The sequence below is a fragment of the Oncorhynchus clarkii genome, chromosome 19 (genome assembly GCF_045791955.1).
Source record: "Oncorhynchus clarkii lewisi isolate Uvic-CL-2024 chromosome 19, UVic_Ocla_1.0, whole genome shotgun sequence".
Classification (NCBI taxonomy): Eukaryota; Metazoa; Chordata; class Actinopteri; order Salmoniformes; family Salmonidae; genus Oncorhynchus; species Oncorhynchus clarkii.
In genome coordinates this window covers 44,028,047-44,044,751 of record NC_092165.1, presented here as the reverse complement: position 1 = coordinate 44,044,751, position 16,705 = coordinate 44,028,047, and the positions used below count along the sequence as shown (strand labels likewise).

At 40.1% G+C, this 16,705-nt stretch overlaps 2 pseudogenes; both read right to left on the bottom strand.

Annotated features, from left to right (window-relative positions):
- Window positions 1–446: 446 nt before the first annotated feature.
- LOC139375257 (cytochrome P450 1B1 pseudogene) lies at window positions 447–3,292 on the bottom strand (annotated as a pseudogene).
- Window positions 3,293–4,965: 1,673 nt separating this feature from the next.
- LOC139375256 (cytochrome P450 1B1 pseudogene) lies at window positions 4,966–8,109 on the bottom strand (annotated as a pseudogene).
- Between the last annotated feature and the right edge of the window lie 8,596 nt (window positions 8,110–16,705).

Sequence of the window (16,705 nt, the reverse complement as noted above, 5' to 3'; positions counted from 1 at the left end):
ATCTCCAGGAAAAGGGTTGAGCAGCCCTGCCCTAGCAAATCTGCACTCACTTTTCCCCCTAGTGGTCGGTTTCCACGTAATTTCTCGACGTCCTCAGACAGGGACGGACGTCGAATACTGACTTGTATCATGGGTGACCTGGCTTCTCCTGAATCAGAGTGTGTGGGTTAAATAGGGATTACAGCCCAAGTACAGAGTGCCCTGGGTGAAATATTGATGAGTGGGGCCTGTGGCTGGGGTTGTGACTGCATGTGCCCTACCAGACCCAGGGTGTTGGGGTCTGGAGGCAGAGCATGTGTGCTGCTAACACCCAAGGTCCGCATCAATCTTTCATGGCAACACACAGCCTTGACATCATGATCTATTATTACCTCTTTGACCTCGCTGCATTGTCTTGTTCATAGCATTTGTGCTCTCCTAAGACTGAGATACGCCACAGACAGGGCTGAGAAGGAGTATAGGATTTATTGCATGGAGCTCAGGCACTATGGATATCATACACTACATGTTTATGACCCAACCAGAACATAATACATCATAATACAATGGAATTATGTAAGTGCACCAAAACTTCTGAAAATGTATAATTGTTATTACAGTATGTACTTATGCAGATACAAACACCATGAATACATATCTGAATGGGTCAGAGGATGTATCATTCTTCAGATATCTCAACATGGGCAACACAACACATGATTTCTCCACATCACTGCAACAACCAAGCACTTGCAGTAAAATCCATTCATGACCACCAGTTTATATGCCAATTTGGGGTGGCCAAACTAAATACCCTCATGTATAACAAAAGATACTTAAGATTTATTACAAACTGTGACTTTGGGCTGCCACATCATAGTAATTTAAATTCTTACATATCACTTGTGTAGCAATCTGCACACATATCTCTAAGTTATTTTTGTATTAATTTATCTTGTAGATTAAATTCTACTTTGACATAATACTTTGATGGAGTGAAATTGTTCATAAAACTCAAATATCATGTGTTTCCAATTTTTACGAGAATTTAGAAGGGATATTTTGTAACATGAATTGCTACAATATCTATTTTCCTAAATCTGGAGGGATAACATATCTTGATTCCAAATGTCAGGAATTTCAATAAAATTATAGAAATACAAACATGATTCAGTTATCTGTCACAAAAAGTGATTTATACAATCAACAATCAGATTAGCTAATGATAATGATAATAGTAAAATATGAATATAAATCTTATGGTTGGTACCTACAGTATTAAAGCATAAACATTCACTGTTGTGTACATACCTTTTATATTACATTGGATTACTGCACTCCATTAATGGGTGCTCTGTTTGAAAACACAAAGAACAAGATTTTATGCCCCAGTAAGTAATTCTCCTCTGAGCTTGGCAGAGATCTTGTAGTTCAGGGGCTTCAATGTTAACCCATAGGAGCAGTCTAAGGAGAGGTCCTGACTTGGATTATTTTCAAATGTGCACTGGTGAATCAAAATAGCAGAAAATAAAAAGACCTCCACTTTGGCTATCTGGTCACCGATACATCGCCTCTTTCCTGCTGAGAATATCATCACACTGCTGGTCAGATCCTTGTCAAGGGCACCATTTTCATCTAGAAACCGTGAAGGGTCAAAGAGATGTGGGTCCTTCCACTGTAAAGGGTCGTGGTTGACAGACCACTGGTTGATGAAGACCACTGTGTCTTTGGGGATGTGGAAGCCTTCGATGGTAACATCTGAGGTGGTGGAGTGTGGGATGGTGAGGGGTACAAAGCTGGTGTAGCGCATGGTCTCATAGATAACGGCATCTAGGTAAGCTAGGTTGGCTTTGTCCTCAATACAGGGCAGCCTGTCACGGCCTACCACTTTGTCAATCTGCTCCTGCAGTCTGTTTTGGATGTTGGGGTATTTCACCAATAAAAGGAGCATCCAATGAAGGCAAGTGGACACAGTATCCAGTCCTGCACCAATCAGATCAGACACTGTCCCTTCTGTGTGGGCCTCCGTCAACCCGGTATCACTGTCCGCCTTGTCAATGACCCCAATAATGGCATCACTCATGTCCCGGGTCACTTCAGGGTCAAATGTCTCCCTGTGCTCCACAACCTTGTCTCTCACAAAGGTGAAAAACTCTTTATTGAGGTCTTTGAAGCTCTGGTAGACCCTGCGGACAGGATTTGGGAAATACTGAAGCCAGGGCATGACATCCACCAAGCTGCCAGCCCCCACCGTCTCTCCAAACTTGTCCACGCTGCCCAGAAGGGTTCTAAACTCAATGTCATCATGTCCATAACGTTTTCCAAAGCACAGGGCACAGATTACATTGGCAGCAGCTACTGTCAGTTCATGAGCAGGGTTGAAAAACTGTCCCTCAGCATTAAGTTTGAGGAAAGCTTCAATGAGCTCAGTGGCCTCTGCCACAACGTGCTGTTCAAATGCTTTTTTGGTCTGGCTGTTGGCAGAGGAGAAAGCTCTAATGGTGGTCTGAGCGATCTTCCGGTGCGTCCTCCACTGTTTGCTGTAGTTAGTGAATGTCATGCTGTTACCACCAGACACTGACTGAAAAGACACAAAGTTGGGTCTGCCTGCAAACTCTGTGCTGTGTTGAACCAATGCTTCTCGTATTGATGCATCTCCATTAAGCACCACTATGTTGTTGCAGCCCAGTCTTATCTGATACACGTTGCCGTACTTCTTTGCCAGCTTGGAGAAGGTGATATGAGGCATCTGCCCCAGCTGCATGGCATTGCCAACCACCGGCCAGGCAAAAGGTCCTGGTAGCCTTCTCTTGAGTCTGAGATTCCTGACCCACAGACAGGCTTCCAGACAGAAGAAGAAAACCAAGGAGGCGACCAGCGCTGGCTGGACCTGTCCACTCCACTCCCTGATGATGCTGCTGCCCTTCACCTCAAAGTCTGTTTCCAGCAGTGCCATGGTTCTAAGATATTCTATTTCTGTTGTCCAATTCTTCAAATTTTGAGAGATTACACTTTTTCTTTGTTGAACGTTATTCCTGGTAACCGTATAATTTAAATGGATCCTCCTCTCACCTCAATTCCCCCCAAAATAAAAAATAAGTAGTCTTTTTTAAAGTATGGTCTGTCCTACATTATGATCTGAAAATGTAGGAAATGAATCGAGACAATGAAGAAGGTTTTCAGCACCTCTTACACACTACAGTCTCTGTCTCCTCCTCCTCCTCCTCCTCCGTGCTGGCTTGTGAACAGGCTCGATCAGGTTGAGTGGTTAGCAGTGGTGCATTTGGTGTCCGTCTTCAGATGACCACATTAGAGGAATGAAGATTTCAGCTTTGACACTCCCTTATATATCTTCTTAGTGGGTGGGAGGGGTCAGGGACTCAGGTTTTTTATTATCTCTCCCCTCCCATTGTGACCACAGAGCAGGCATTAAAACTCCTATTCATTTCTTTTAGCACCATGTCGCTCATTCCAGCTGAGTGTCAGTTCTTTCTTATACCTAACACTCAACCCATGGTAAGACAAGGAGGAAAGCAGCAAGCAGTCAGGCCTGCCAGCCAAGGGCTAAAACAGAAAGAGTTTAGATTTAGCAGGCCAGAGGACCTGAAAGATTGGGCTGCACTACCTTTAAACACAATACAGGTACCACAGGGGATCATTTTAGATGGTTTCTATAAATGGTGTAGTAGTTAGGGTTCCAGATTTCAGTCACAAAGACCACCGCAGCTAAACTCACCCCAACTAAACTCACTGGACACTGATTGGTCCTGTTATATTCTGGATTGTGGAAATCGCTTGATTACCTCTCTAAGGCGGCAGGAAACTTGGCGGTTAAGCACGATGGCAAGTAACCAAAAGATCAATGGTTTGAATCCCTGAGCTGATTAGGTAAACTATCTATTGATGTGCCATTGAGCAAGGCACATAACCCTAATTGTGCTGGATAAAACCGTCTGCTAAATGACTAGAACATATGTAGGATTTTTTCCTGACAGAAATACAGCAACATAAATAAATAAATAAATCAAAAGTCTCAGTGAAGTACCCAGGCTAAGGGAGGACTGCTTGTAACTTTTAAATATTCGGTTGAGCTTTCTTCTGTGGATTATAAACTAATGTATGCATTTTTAATTACATCATTTTTTGATCTGTTATTTTCAGCCCATGTTCTGTTAACTCTAAACACCACTAGGAATAGAATCCAAGATATGACTATGAAAGCTCTGGGTTTTGCATCTGGACACAGAACAGAAACAAACAATACACTTGTATATGTTCTATAAAAGTCTACATTTACAAGAGCTTTTGTTAGCATTTATATTTATAAACAAAATAATATAACTCTTAGGCTTGAGGCTTTATCAAAATAGTTCAAAAGTTATTTCAAAACAGGGACCTCTGACAATTACACTAGTAATAAAGCTATGGAGAGAAACAAATTTTAGAAAGTAGACCTACTGGGGGTTCAATGCTGTTCAGCAGGAATTCATCTACTATGGAATTCTGTGCTCTGATGGTGATGCTTGCTGCAAGGAGAGATTCCTCTGTTATATGATGTATTGTTGCCAAACCAGATCACAATTGAAATACATTTGATGTGTTTTAACAGTTTTGATGAGATCAAACATGCAGGACTGGTGTAGACTAGCTGTAAAACATAATGATTGTAACCAGTGATAAACACTTGTTGACAGTTGTATTATAATTTAATAAGTATTGTATTATACAATGTACCTTAGAGTGTGAATCACCATAATAATTGTTACTTTGTAATTTTTTATGCACCACCTCATATTCATTCCGCTGTACATGGAGTGTGTTACTACAAAGAACAACACATGGAGAGGAGAATGCAATCCTTCCGGTGATGAGGTACTTTTAATGAGTTAATCAATGACAAACGAGAGAGAAGCAGAATCAGTCACTATCAGCCCCTGATTGATTTAAACATTGCTTTATTAATTCCAGATGTAGCCTATTTTTCAATCATCTAAAACAAACAAACAAAACAACATATTTTCAATCATTAATCCTTGCATGGACATTCAACACATGTTGTAGTTGAGTTTCTTGGTTTGAGAGAGGCAGATATTCTGAACAATATTTAATACATTTCTGAAAACATGTTTTGACAAAGGTTTGACAAAGGTGACATTACATCTACAGATTTCAGAGCCTTGAGGTTTAAACATGCATGCATTTTTGAAAATACATCAAAACTCCATTTACTTGTGTAGTAATATTGTATTTAGTGACAGTTGGTTTGGATATGAAGGGATGGGTTGTGTAGCTGGAGTGCCTGTTCAGTAAAGTAGATTTCTGAGAAGATCAATAGGGTCCGTGTTTAGAATTGGTCCTCTCCCAACTGTTCATCAGCATTATCAGTACCATACTTCTAGACTCCAGTAGAAACCCACCTCACCATTGAAACACCTCCAAATATTGTTGGAGACACTGAGCGTGAAGTTGCACAGAGGCAACAGTACTGTTAACGCTGAATTGTCTTCACACGGTAGGCTATGGAAAATACATATCGTGATTTTCCTTTAGCAGTTCGTCAGCATCTGTCAACAGTATTCAATGTGCTCATATGCATGGTGTACAGTAGATAGTGGATTTGATTATAATACTTAACAAATATTGTTCATACCTGAAATATATATATATAAAAAAAAAATTGTGACAGCTTTATGTGAAAAAGATAAATATATTGAAACATCACCATGTTAATAACAGACATCCACAAAGTCCTCAAGGCAACAAACTGTGGTCCTTCAGGTGTGACTACAACATTCACAAACACTCACAGGCATATTACACTGTGATATAACCTTCCATTGACTGTTGAGGAATATTCTAGTTTCCTGCACATATTTTCATATGTTAACATGCTGAATACTGTATATGAAGTACGCTCAAAACTCAAAATGTATATGAAACAAAAGTATACTTAATTAAAGAAAATTGTCAAGTACATAGTTTGAGAACCTGTTCAAATTGATTGACCCCATGACAACTGGCCCCCAACACAGGAGAAAAAGCTATACCTAGCAAACTTTCCATCACTGTAATCATACTTTCAATCCTGTATCAACAACAATGCAAACATATTAAATTGTGATCAGATATTAATGAAATATTAAATATGAAATATTACACTCAACAACAACATTCAGTGCATGTTTACTAATACTCACTGTAAAATATCATTGCTTGGCAAACTTGTAGTTTCTGCTGGCCTTGAGTCACAATATTGGGATGAGATTTTTATGCAGGTGACACCAGACCGAGCAGCTTCCCCCTGAGCTTGGTTGTGATGGTGTAGTACAGGGGCTTCAATGCGAGCCCATAGGAACAACCAAGGGTCAGGGTCTCTGAGGGGTTGCTCTCAAAGGTACACTGGTGAAGCAAGATGGCTGTAAATAAAAAGATTTCCACTTTGGCAATCTGGTCGCCGATACATCGCCTCTTACCAGTGGAGAAGATCATGACGCTGTTAGTTAGGTCCTTGTCAAGAGCACCGCTTTCATCTAGGAAACGTGAAGGGTCAAAGAGATGTGGGTCCTTCCACTGTAAAGGGTCGTGGTTGACAGACCACTGGTTGATGAAGACCACTGTGTCTTTGGGGATGTGGAAGCCTTCGATGGTAACATCTGAGGTGGTGGAATGGGGGATGGTGAGGGGTACAAAGCTGGTGTAGCGCATGGTCTCATAGATAACGGCATCTAGGTAAGCCAGGTTGGCTTTGTCCTCAATACAGGGCAGCCTGTCACGGCCTACCACTTTGTCAATCTGCTCCTGCAGCTTGGTTTGGATGATGGGGTATTTGATCAAAAGCAGGAGAATCCATTGTAAAATGGTTGACATTGTGTCTTGGCCGGCTCCAATAAGGTCTGTGACTGTTCCTTCTGTGAAGTCTTTGGTCAGTCCACTGTCCTTTCCGTGCTCAATCACATTAATGATAGCATCACTTATGTCCCGGGTCACATCAGGGTTGAAGGTTTCTCTGTGCTGCACCACTTTGTCTTTCACAAAGGTAAAAAACTCCTCATTTATGTGTTTGAAATTCTGGTAGACGCTGCGGACAGGATTTGGGAAATTCTGAAGCCAGGGCATGACATCCACCAAGCTGCCAGCCCCCACCGTCTCTCCAAACTTGTCCATTCTGCCTAGGAGAGTTCTAAACTCAATATCATCATGGCCATAACGTTTTCCAAAGCACAGGGCACAGATTACATTTGCAGCAGCGACTGTAAATTCATGAGCGGGATTAAAATATTGTCCATCTGCACTCATTCTCAGAAATACCTGCACAAGATCCATAGATTCTCCTAAAACGTGCTGCTCAAATGCTTTCTTGGTCTGGCTGTTTGCTGAGGAGAAAGCTCTAATGGTAGATTGTGCAATTCTCCGGTGCATTTTCCACTGTTTGCTGTAGTTAGTGAATGTCATGCTCCTGCCTCCTGAAATCATCCGAAAAGACACAAAGTCAGGTCTGCCTGCAAACTCTGTGCTGTGCTGAACCAAGGCTTCTCGTATTGCTGTGTCTCCATTAAGCACCACTATGTTGTTGCAGCCCAGTCTTATCTGATACACGTTGCCGTACTTCTTTGCCAGCTTGGAGAAGGTGATATGAGGCATCTGCCCCAGCTGCATGGCATTGCCCACCACCGGCCAGGCAAAAGGTCCTGGCAGCCTTCTCTTGAGTCTGAGATTCCTGACCCACAGACAGGCTTCCAGACAGAAGAGGAAAACCAAGGAGGCGACCAGCGCTGGCTGGACCTGTCCACTCCACTCCCTGATGATGCTGCTGCTGCCCTTCACCTCAAACTCTGTGTCCAGCAGTGCCATGGTTCTAGATGATTTATTACCTATTCCTGGAGACAGATATTGTGAATAGAAAAAAACAGTACAAAAAAGTTCCACTTTTTTCAGCACTCTCAGTCAGTTTTAGTCCAGCTTACTTTTCAAAGGTGATTTTGTGATATTCAATTTCAATGAATCCATCTAATATAAAACTAGTTCAGTTAGTTTAAAGTCCAAAGTGTCCTGCTGAGACCATGGTGACAGTCTCAGTACTTCTTGGGAAATTATCTCAGATTAAGCTTGGTGAGTTATGGTGAAGTTGTTCTCTAGTCACACTTTTCAGCAAGATGTAAGACCTTAGTGACTTGTTTTGCTTCAGCACGGTGTCTTATATGTTTGCAGTCTGTGGGCAGGGCTCAGCATTATTTTCATACTCCTCCCATTGTGATAGCCCTGCAGACCCCACTATATATTATCTTTCTGCTGTTGGACCTCGACGCGCGCCGCGCACTAGGAAACCGCTGTCCCCGGAGGTGAGCTCCAGTAACTAGTGACAAGTTTAGGAGGAAAGTGACGATTATTTTACAAACTCGAATAGTGACAGACGATCCAATTTTAAATTGTTATACTTACTTATACTTAGAAAACTCAATGGCGCAGTTTGGTACAGAAAAGCGTATAGCGGTTTGTTTCTCATATAGTCGATAACGTATGGTTTGCTTTTGAGCGCGTCTGCATGGACATTCTATTCTCTCCATAATTAGCCTAACTGAAACTCTGTTTAGTCTCTCTCATAAAATTATGAATGTTCTCATGGTGCCATGTAGCCTAATACATGTATTTAAAAAGCATTGGTTTTCATTAAGTTTGACTACTTTTCAGGTACTGTGCAACGCGTTGTTGCATATTGCGTTCTTTTAGTGCTGCATATAGCAAGTTGTATATCTTTGTGATAGTATTTTCAATCACTCAACTATCTCGTGTTTCAAATCGAACTCTGAAGGCCAGTGAAAGTTGCGTATGAGCCTACCGGAGTCCGAAGGTTTCCATAATATTGCGCAGAAGATGAAACAAATAATATTTGTAATAATACAATTATGTTAGATCTTCCATCATTGTCTGAATTTCCTTTCTTGAATAGCCTAAATTACATTTAGCTTATTGAACTAGGGATGGGTAACTATCAGAAGTGTTTAAATTAAATTAACCTCCATCTTGATAAGGTCTTGGGTGGCTCTTACACACCTGTCTAGTGATATAAAATTAAAATAACCCATAGTTCACATGGATGCAACTAAAATAATTATCCAAGTGTGGATTGAAATATTGTCTATAGACCATATATAGACTGTTTATTTTGCCATTATGAAGAACTTCCTGCCTGTGTAAAACTATCAGGTTATTTAAAAATGATAAATACAATGTTGCATTTGCAATACAGGTAAATAGACTAACTTGCCTTACATAAGTATGCTTATACAAACACCTCTAAACATAAAGCCCGAAATCTTATCAGAGAAAATCTATGAAAAATTCATATTCATATTTTCAGCAGGTCTCATGCTACAGCATTTCTTCAAGCCTTTACAAAGCATAAAAGTGGCTGTAGTTCTGCGTGAGAGCCATGTTTCAGATATGAGCCTGCAACCTGGTCTCAGAGCCTTTCATATTATTCTGTACATAATCCGAGACACTCCATTTAGTATGGTATGTTATGTTTCGTATATTTGCATAGGACAGATGGTTACTTAAGGCAAAAACCAAAAGGTTGAGAGTTTGAATCTTTAGCATTTTAGATAATTAGCAACTTTTCAACTACTTACTGTTTTCTAGCTACTTTGAAACAAAATCCCCTGCCCTTAATCTTAACCCTTTTAGCTAACCCTTCCCCTAACCCTAACCTTAAGCCTTTTAGCTAACCCTTACCCTAAACCTAAAGTCTAGCAACCCCAAAGTTTGCGGGTTTGAATTTAATCACAGACAACTTTAGCATTTTAGCTAATTAGCAACTTTTCAACTACTTACTACTTTTTAGCTACTTTGCAACTACTTCCCCTTCTCCTAACCTCAACCGTAACACTTTTAGTTAACCCTTCCCCTAACCCTACTTTAACTCCTACTCTTAACCCTAACCTTAACCCTAACCCTGGGCTACCGAGTGGGGCAGTGGTCTAAGGCATGGCATCTCAGTGCAAGTGGCATCACAGTCCATGATTCAAATCCAGGCTGTATCAGATCCAGCTGTGATTGGGAATCCCATAGGGTGGCGCACAATTGGTCCGGGGTAGGCCGTCATTGTAAATAAGAATGTGTTCTTAACTGGCTTGCCTAGTTAAATATTTTCTTGTATAAACTTAACCCCTAGCCTAGCTAATGTTAACCAGCTAGCTAATGTTAGCCACTTAGCTAGAATTCGTAACATATCATATGTTTTGCAAATTTGTAACATACATGGGCAAGAAAAAGTATGTGAACCCTTTGGAATTATCTGGATTTCTGCATCAATTGGTCATAAAATTTGATCTGATCTTCATCTAACTTAAATTAATAACACACAAACAATTATATGTTTTCATGTCTTTATTGAACACACCGTGTAAACATTCACAGTGCAGGGTGGGAAAAGTATGTGAACTTTAATAACAGGTTGACCCTCCTTTGGCAGCAATAACCTCAACCAAACATTTTCCGTAGTTGCGAATCAGACCTGCACAACGGCCAAGAGGAATTTTGGACCATTCATCTTTACAAAACTGTTTCAGTTCAGCAATATTTTTAGGATGTCTGGTGTGAACCGCTCTCGAGGTCATGTCACAGCATTTTAAATCAGGTTGCAAAGCAGCCCCAAACCATGATGCTCCCTCCATCATACTTTACAGTTGGGGTGAGGTTTTGATGTTGGTGTGCTGTGCCTTTTTTTCTCAACACATAGTGTTGTGTGTTTCTTCCAAACGAATCAACTTTATTTTCATCTGTCCACAGAACATTTTGCCAGAAGTGCTGTGGAACATCCAAGGGACTATTTTGCGAACTTCAGACTTGCAGCAATGTTTTTTTGGACAGCAGTGGCTTCTTCCGTGGTGTCCTCCCATGAACACCATTCTTGTTTAGTGTTTTACGTATCGTAGACTCGTCAACAGAGATGTTAACATGTTCCAGAGATTTCTGTAAGTCTTTAGCTGACACTCCAGGATTCTTCTTACCTCATTGAGCATTCTTCACTGTGCTCTTGCAGTCATCTTTGCAGGACAGCCACTCCTAGGGAGAGTATCAACAGTGCTGAACTTTCTCCATTTATAGACAATGTGTCTTACCGTGGACTGATGAACATTAAGGCTTTTAGAGATACTTTTATAACCTTTTTCCAGCTTTATGCAAGTCAACAATTCTTAATCTTAGGTCTTCTGAAATCTCTTTTGTTTGAGGCATGGTTAATATCAGGCAATGCTTCTTGTGAATAGCAAACTAACATTTTGTGAGTGTTTTTTATAGGGCAGGACAGCTCAAACCAACATCTTCAATCTCGTCTCATTGATTGGACTCCAATTAGCTTTTGGAAAAGTCATTAGCCTAGGGGATCACATACTTTTCCCAACCTACACTGTGAATATTGAAATTATCTATTCAATTCAGACAAGAAAAATAAAATAATTTGTATTTTATTAGTTTAAGCACACTGTTTGTCTATTGATGTGACTTAGTTGAAGATCAGATCAAATTTTATGACTAATTTATGCAGAAATACAGGTCATTCCAAAGGGTTCACATACTTTTTTCTTGCCAATGTATAATATGAATTGTAATTAGTACCATATCATAGGAAATGGGTGATGAACAACCACAAATGAATACATGGGAGTGTCTTGGAATTACGTACAGAATAATACGAAATGCTCTGAGACCAGCTTAGAGCCATCCAATGGCAGTTTTCTTTATATAATATCACAATACACCTCAGGTGCCCTCTGGGTGCTCTCTGAAGTGGCTCTTGAGTGCCAAAGAGTTAGGAGGAAACTTTTCAGGAGATCAAAAGGATTGAATGACATTCTGATCCCTCGAAAGGTGCAGGTGGAAGGTGACACTAAAGATGTCGGTTTTGGTACCTGAAATACAGTATATCATGCTTTCATGCCTGGTAGCACACATCATGGTCAACCTGAGCACTGTCCTTGGCATGCATTACAAAGTACAGTTTATTCTTTATTGAAATCAAAGTTGAATTTTAGTTCCAGAGCCAAAACTCCCCCCCCCCCCCCCTCAGTGTCAAAGAAGATATTTGTGTTTCTAGTTCTCTCACCAACTGTGAAGTTTATTTTTGCAGGGAGGTAATGACCCTAATTGAAGGCACTAACATTTTCTAAATGTGAGGCAGTAAGTTAGGGGGACAGAGACTTCAGTAATACTCCAGCACAGTCACTCATTATTGGGGCATGAGGAAACGGGAAAGGGGGAGGGGGAATTCTCGCTATGGGTGTTACAGATTTTTTTTCTATGTTTTGGTCTAGATTATTTAATCATTGCATAGCCTATTTTCATAGCTGAGGTTAAATAATAGTAATTAAAGACATGCTCCGGTACTTTGGCGACTACTAAGTATTTTTAAACCTCCCACTTTGGGCTGGATGTGTCAATGTGTAGTTCATACATGCATAATCTATTACCTCACATAGCCAGTTTGAAAGCCACTGTTTTCTGGAAGCTGTGTGATGGCATTTCCCATACATTAACCGTCACGTGGGCCAGCCCCCTAGCAATTCAAGTTTCAGCCAATGAGCTTCAGCCCCTCGGCATTTGAGTGACCGCCAGCAAAACGCACACACAGTAGAGCGAGAGAGCCAGCAATGACGTGGTGCACATATCTGCACATTTGTGAAGTAGTACGCAATATCCTGGGAGCCCTTTTGGCTCCTGAGCACTACTGGCTAAAAAGTATACAAAAGTACCGGAGAATATCTTTAAGAGATCAATCTGCCAAGCCTTTCTTAAATTGATTCAAATATTATTTGAGCTGAGTTTTTATTAAAAACTGTAGAGTCCTCATTACATGCAGGGTTGGGTAGGTTACTTTCAAAATGTTACTAGTTGCCTGTCCAGAATTGTAATCAGTAACGTAACTTTTGGATTACCCAAGATCAGTAACATAATCTGATTACTTTCCCCTTGGGAGGCATTAGAAGACAAAAAGGATCCATCAAACACATTTGGTGTGTCATCATAGTGGTCTCTGACTTGTAGACAGACTCGCTCAGGTGGAACAAACTTAAACTTTCCCCTTTTTTCAATGGTGAATTGAATGTCATTGAGAAAACATGGTGAAAAATTATATATATTTTTTTAGCAATCATCCTTTCTGAATTGAGCAATCTTTACATTAAACATTGACATAAGCCAAAATATGTGTTATTATTCTAAGGTATGACTGTACAGTAATGTACAGTAACTGTACAGTAATGTTGAAAGTGGGAAGAAAGGATGCTTTCAACATAAAAAAAATGTTAAACTACATAAATAACAACAGAAAAGGTTTTAAGGGTAAAAAAACCTTTGTGTTTTTTTTAAATGTCTTGTTCCTCTGAGACTTGAAATGGAATACAGGTAAAATCACGCAATGTAGAGCATTGCTCAAACGTCAGAAGGTACATTAAACATGCTCTGTATGTGTATGTTTTACTACTAGTTTTAATTGGTTGTTTCTTTTAATTGGTTGAGAGAAATGTGAAAATACATAATTATTCCATAGTTTGGATACAATTGAAGCCACAATCTGTAATTCTGCATATTATACCTTCAATGATGTAAAGTTTTGTTTGACCCTCTGTACTTCAAAATGAAATTGGTCTCTCTTTTCTGTTTTTGATAGTTATCCAACTTCATAACTATGTCTAGAAGCTGTTCACTTCCCTCTCCCTGTTTTGTCAGCAGAAATGTGGTGTTTCTGAAAACACGAAAGCATCCAGCATGATTCCTCGGTTAACCAGACACAGAAATATAAAATCAAATCAAATTGTATTGGTCACATACACATATTTAGCAGATGTTATTACGGGTGTAGGGAAATGCTTGTGATCCTAGCTCGAACAGTGTAGTAGTATCTAACAGTTCACAACAATACACACTAATCTAAAAGTAAAAGAATGGAATTAAGAAACATATAAATATTAGATGGAGCAATGTCGGGAGTGGCATTGACTAAACAACAGTAGAACAGATACAGTATATACATAGGAGATTAGTAAAGCAGTATGTCAACATTATTTAAACATTATTAAAGTGACTAGTGTTCCATTATTAAAGTGGCCAGTGATTCCAATTCTATGTACAGTGGGGCAAAAAAGTATTTAGTCAGCCACCAATTGTGCAAGTTCTCCCACTTAAAAAGATGAGAGAGACCTGTAATTTTCATCATAGGTACACTTCAACTATGACAGACAAAATGAGAAAAAAAATCCAGAAAATCACATTGTAGGATTTTTAATGAATTTATTTACAAATGATGGTGGAAAATAAGTATTTGGTCAATAACAAAAGTTTATCTCAAAACTTGGTTATATACCCTTTGTTGGCAATGACAGAGGTCAAACATTTTCTGTAAGTCTTCACAAGGTTTTCACACACTGTTGCTGGTATTTTGGCCCATTCCTCCATGCAGATCTCCTCTAGAGCAGTGATGTTTTGGGGCTGGTGCTGGGCAACACAGACTTTCAACTCCCTCCAAAGATTTTCTATGGGGTTGAGATCTGGAGACTGGCTAGGCAACTCCAGGACCTTGAAATGCTTCTTACGAAGTCACTCCTTCGTTGCCCAGGCGGTGTGTTTGGGATCATTGTCATGCTGAAAGACCCAGCCACGTTTCATCTTCAATGCCCTTGCTGATGGAAGGAGGTTTTCACTCAAAATCTCACGATACATGGCCCCATTCATTCTTTCCTTTACACGGATCAGTCGTCCTGGTCCCTTTGCAGAAAAACAGCCCCAAAGCATGATGTTTCCACTCCCATGCTTCACAGTAGGTATAGTGTTCTTTGGAAGCAACTCAGCATTCGTTGTCCTCCAAACACGACGAGTTGAGTTTTTACCAAAAAGTTATATTTTGGCTTCATCTGACCATATGACATTCTACCAATCTTCTTCTGTATCATCCAAATGCTCTCTAGCAAACTTCAGACGGGCCTGGACATGTACTGGCTTAACCTCTAGCGACGAGCAATCCCGTATCCGGGAGCGTAATCATAGCCTCAAGCTCATTACCATAACGCAACGTTTCCTATTCATGAAAATCGCAAATGAAATGAAATAAATATATTGAAACACAAGCTTAGCCTTTTGTTAACAACACTGTCATCTCAGATTTTCAAAATATGCTTTTCAACCAAAGCTACACAAGCATTTGTGTAAGAGTATTGATAGCCTAGCATAGCATTAAGCCTAGCATTCAGCAGGCAACATTTTCACAAAAACAAGAAAAGCATTCAAATAAAATCATTTACCTTTGAAGAACTTTGGATGTTTTCAATGACGAGACTCTTAGTTAGATAGCATATGTTCATTTTTTCCAAAAATATTATTTGTGTAGACGAAATAGCTCCGTTGTGTTCATCACGTTTGGCTAAGAAAAATACCGGAAAATACAGTCACTTACAACGCCAAACTTTTTTCCAAATTAGCTCCATAATATCGACAGAAACATGGCAAACGTTGTTTGGAATCAATCCTCAAGGTGTTTTTCACATATCTATTCGATAATCTATCAGTGGTGGCAGCTGGCTTCTCAACAGAAGCAAACGGAAAAATACTGCAGCTGGAGATTACGCAATAATTGCAACAGAGGACACCCAGCGACCACCTGGTAGATGTAGTCTCTTATGGTCAATCTTCCAATGATATGCCTACAAATATGTCACAATGCTGTAGACACCTTGGGGAAAACGTGGAAAACGTAAGCTGACTCCTAGCTCCTTCACAGCCATATAAGGAGTCATTGGAATGAGGCGGTTTAAAAAAATGCGGCACTTCCTGATTGGATTTTTATCTGGGTTTCGCCTGTAACATTAGTTCTGTGGCACTCACAGACAATATCTTTGCAGTTTTGGAAACGTCAGAGTGTTTTCTTTCCAAAGCTGTCAATTATATGCATAGTTGAGCATCTTTTCGTGACAAAATATCTTGTTTAAAACGGGAACGTTTTTCATCCAAAAATTAAAAGAGCGCCCCCTATATCGAAGAAGTTAAGCAGGGGGACATGTCTGGCACTGCAGGATTTGAGTCCCTGGCGGCGTAGTGTGTTACTGATGCTAGGCTTTGTTTCTTTGGTCCCAGCTCTCTGCATGTCATTCACGAGGTCCCCCCGTGTGGTTCTGGGATTTTTGCTCACCGTGCTTGTGATCATTTTGACTCCACGGGGTGAGATCTTGCGTGGAGCCCCAGACCAAGGGAGATTATCAGTGGTCTTGTATGTCTTCCATTTCCTAATAATTGCTCCCACAGTTGATTTCTTCAAACCAAGCTGCTTACCTATTGCAGATTCAGTCTTCCCAGCCTGGTGCAGGTCTACAATTTTGTTTCTGGTGTCCTTTAACAGCTCTTTGGTCTTGGCCATAGTGGAGATTGGAGTGTGACTGTTTGAGGTTGAGGACAGGTGTCTTTTATACTGATAACAAGTTCAAACAGGTGCCATTAATACAGGTAACGAGTGGAGGACAGAGGAGCCTCTTAAAGAAGAAGTTACAGGTATGTGAGAACCAGAAATCGTGCTTGTTTGTAGGTGACCAAATACTTATTTTCCACCATAATTTGCAAATAAATTCATAAAAAATCCTACAATGTGATTTTCTGGATTTTTTTTCTCATTTTGTCTGTCATAGTTGAAGTGTACCTATGATGAAAATTACAGGCCTCTCTCATCTTTTTAAGTGGGAGAACT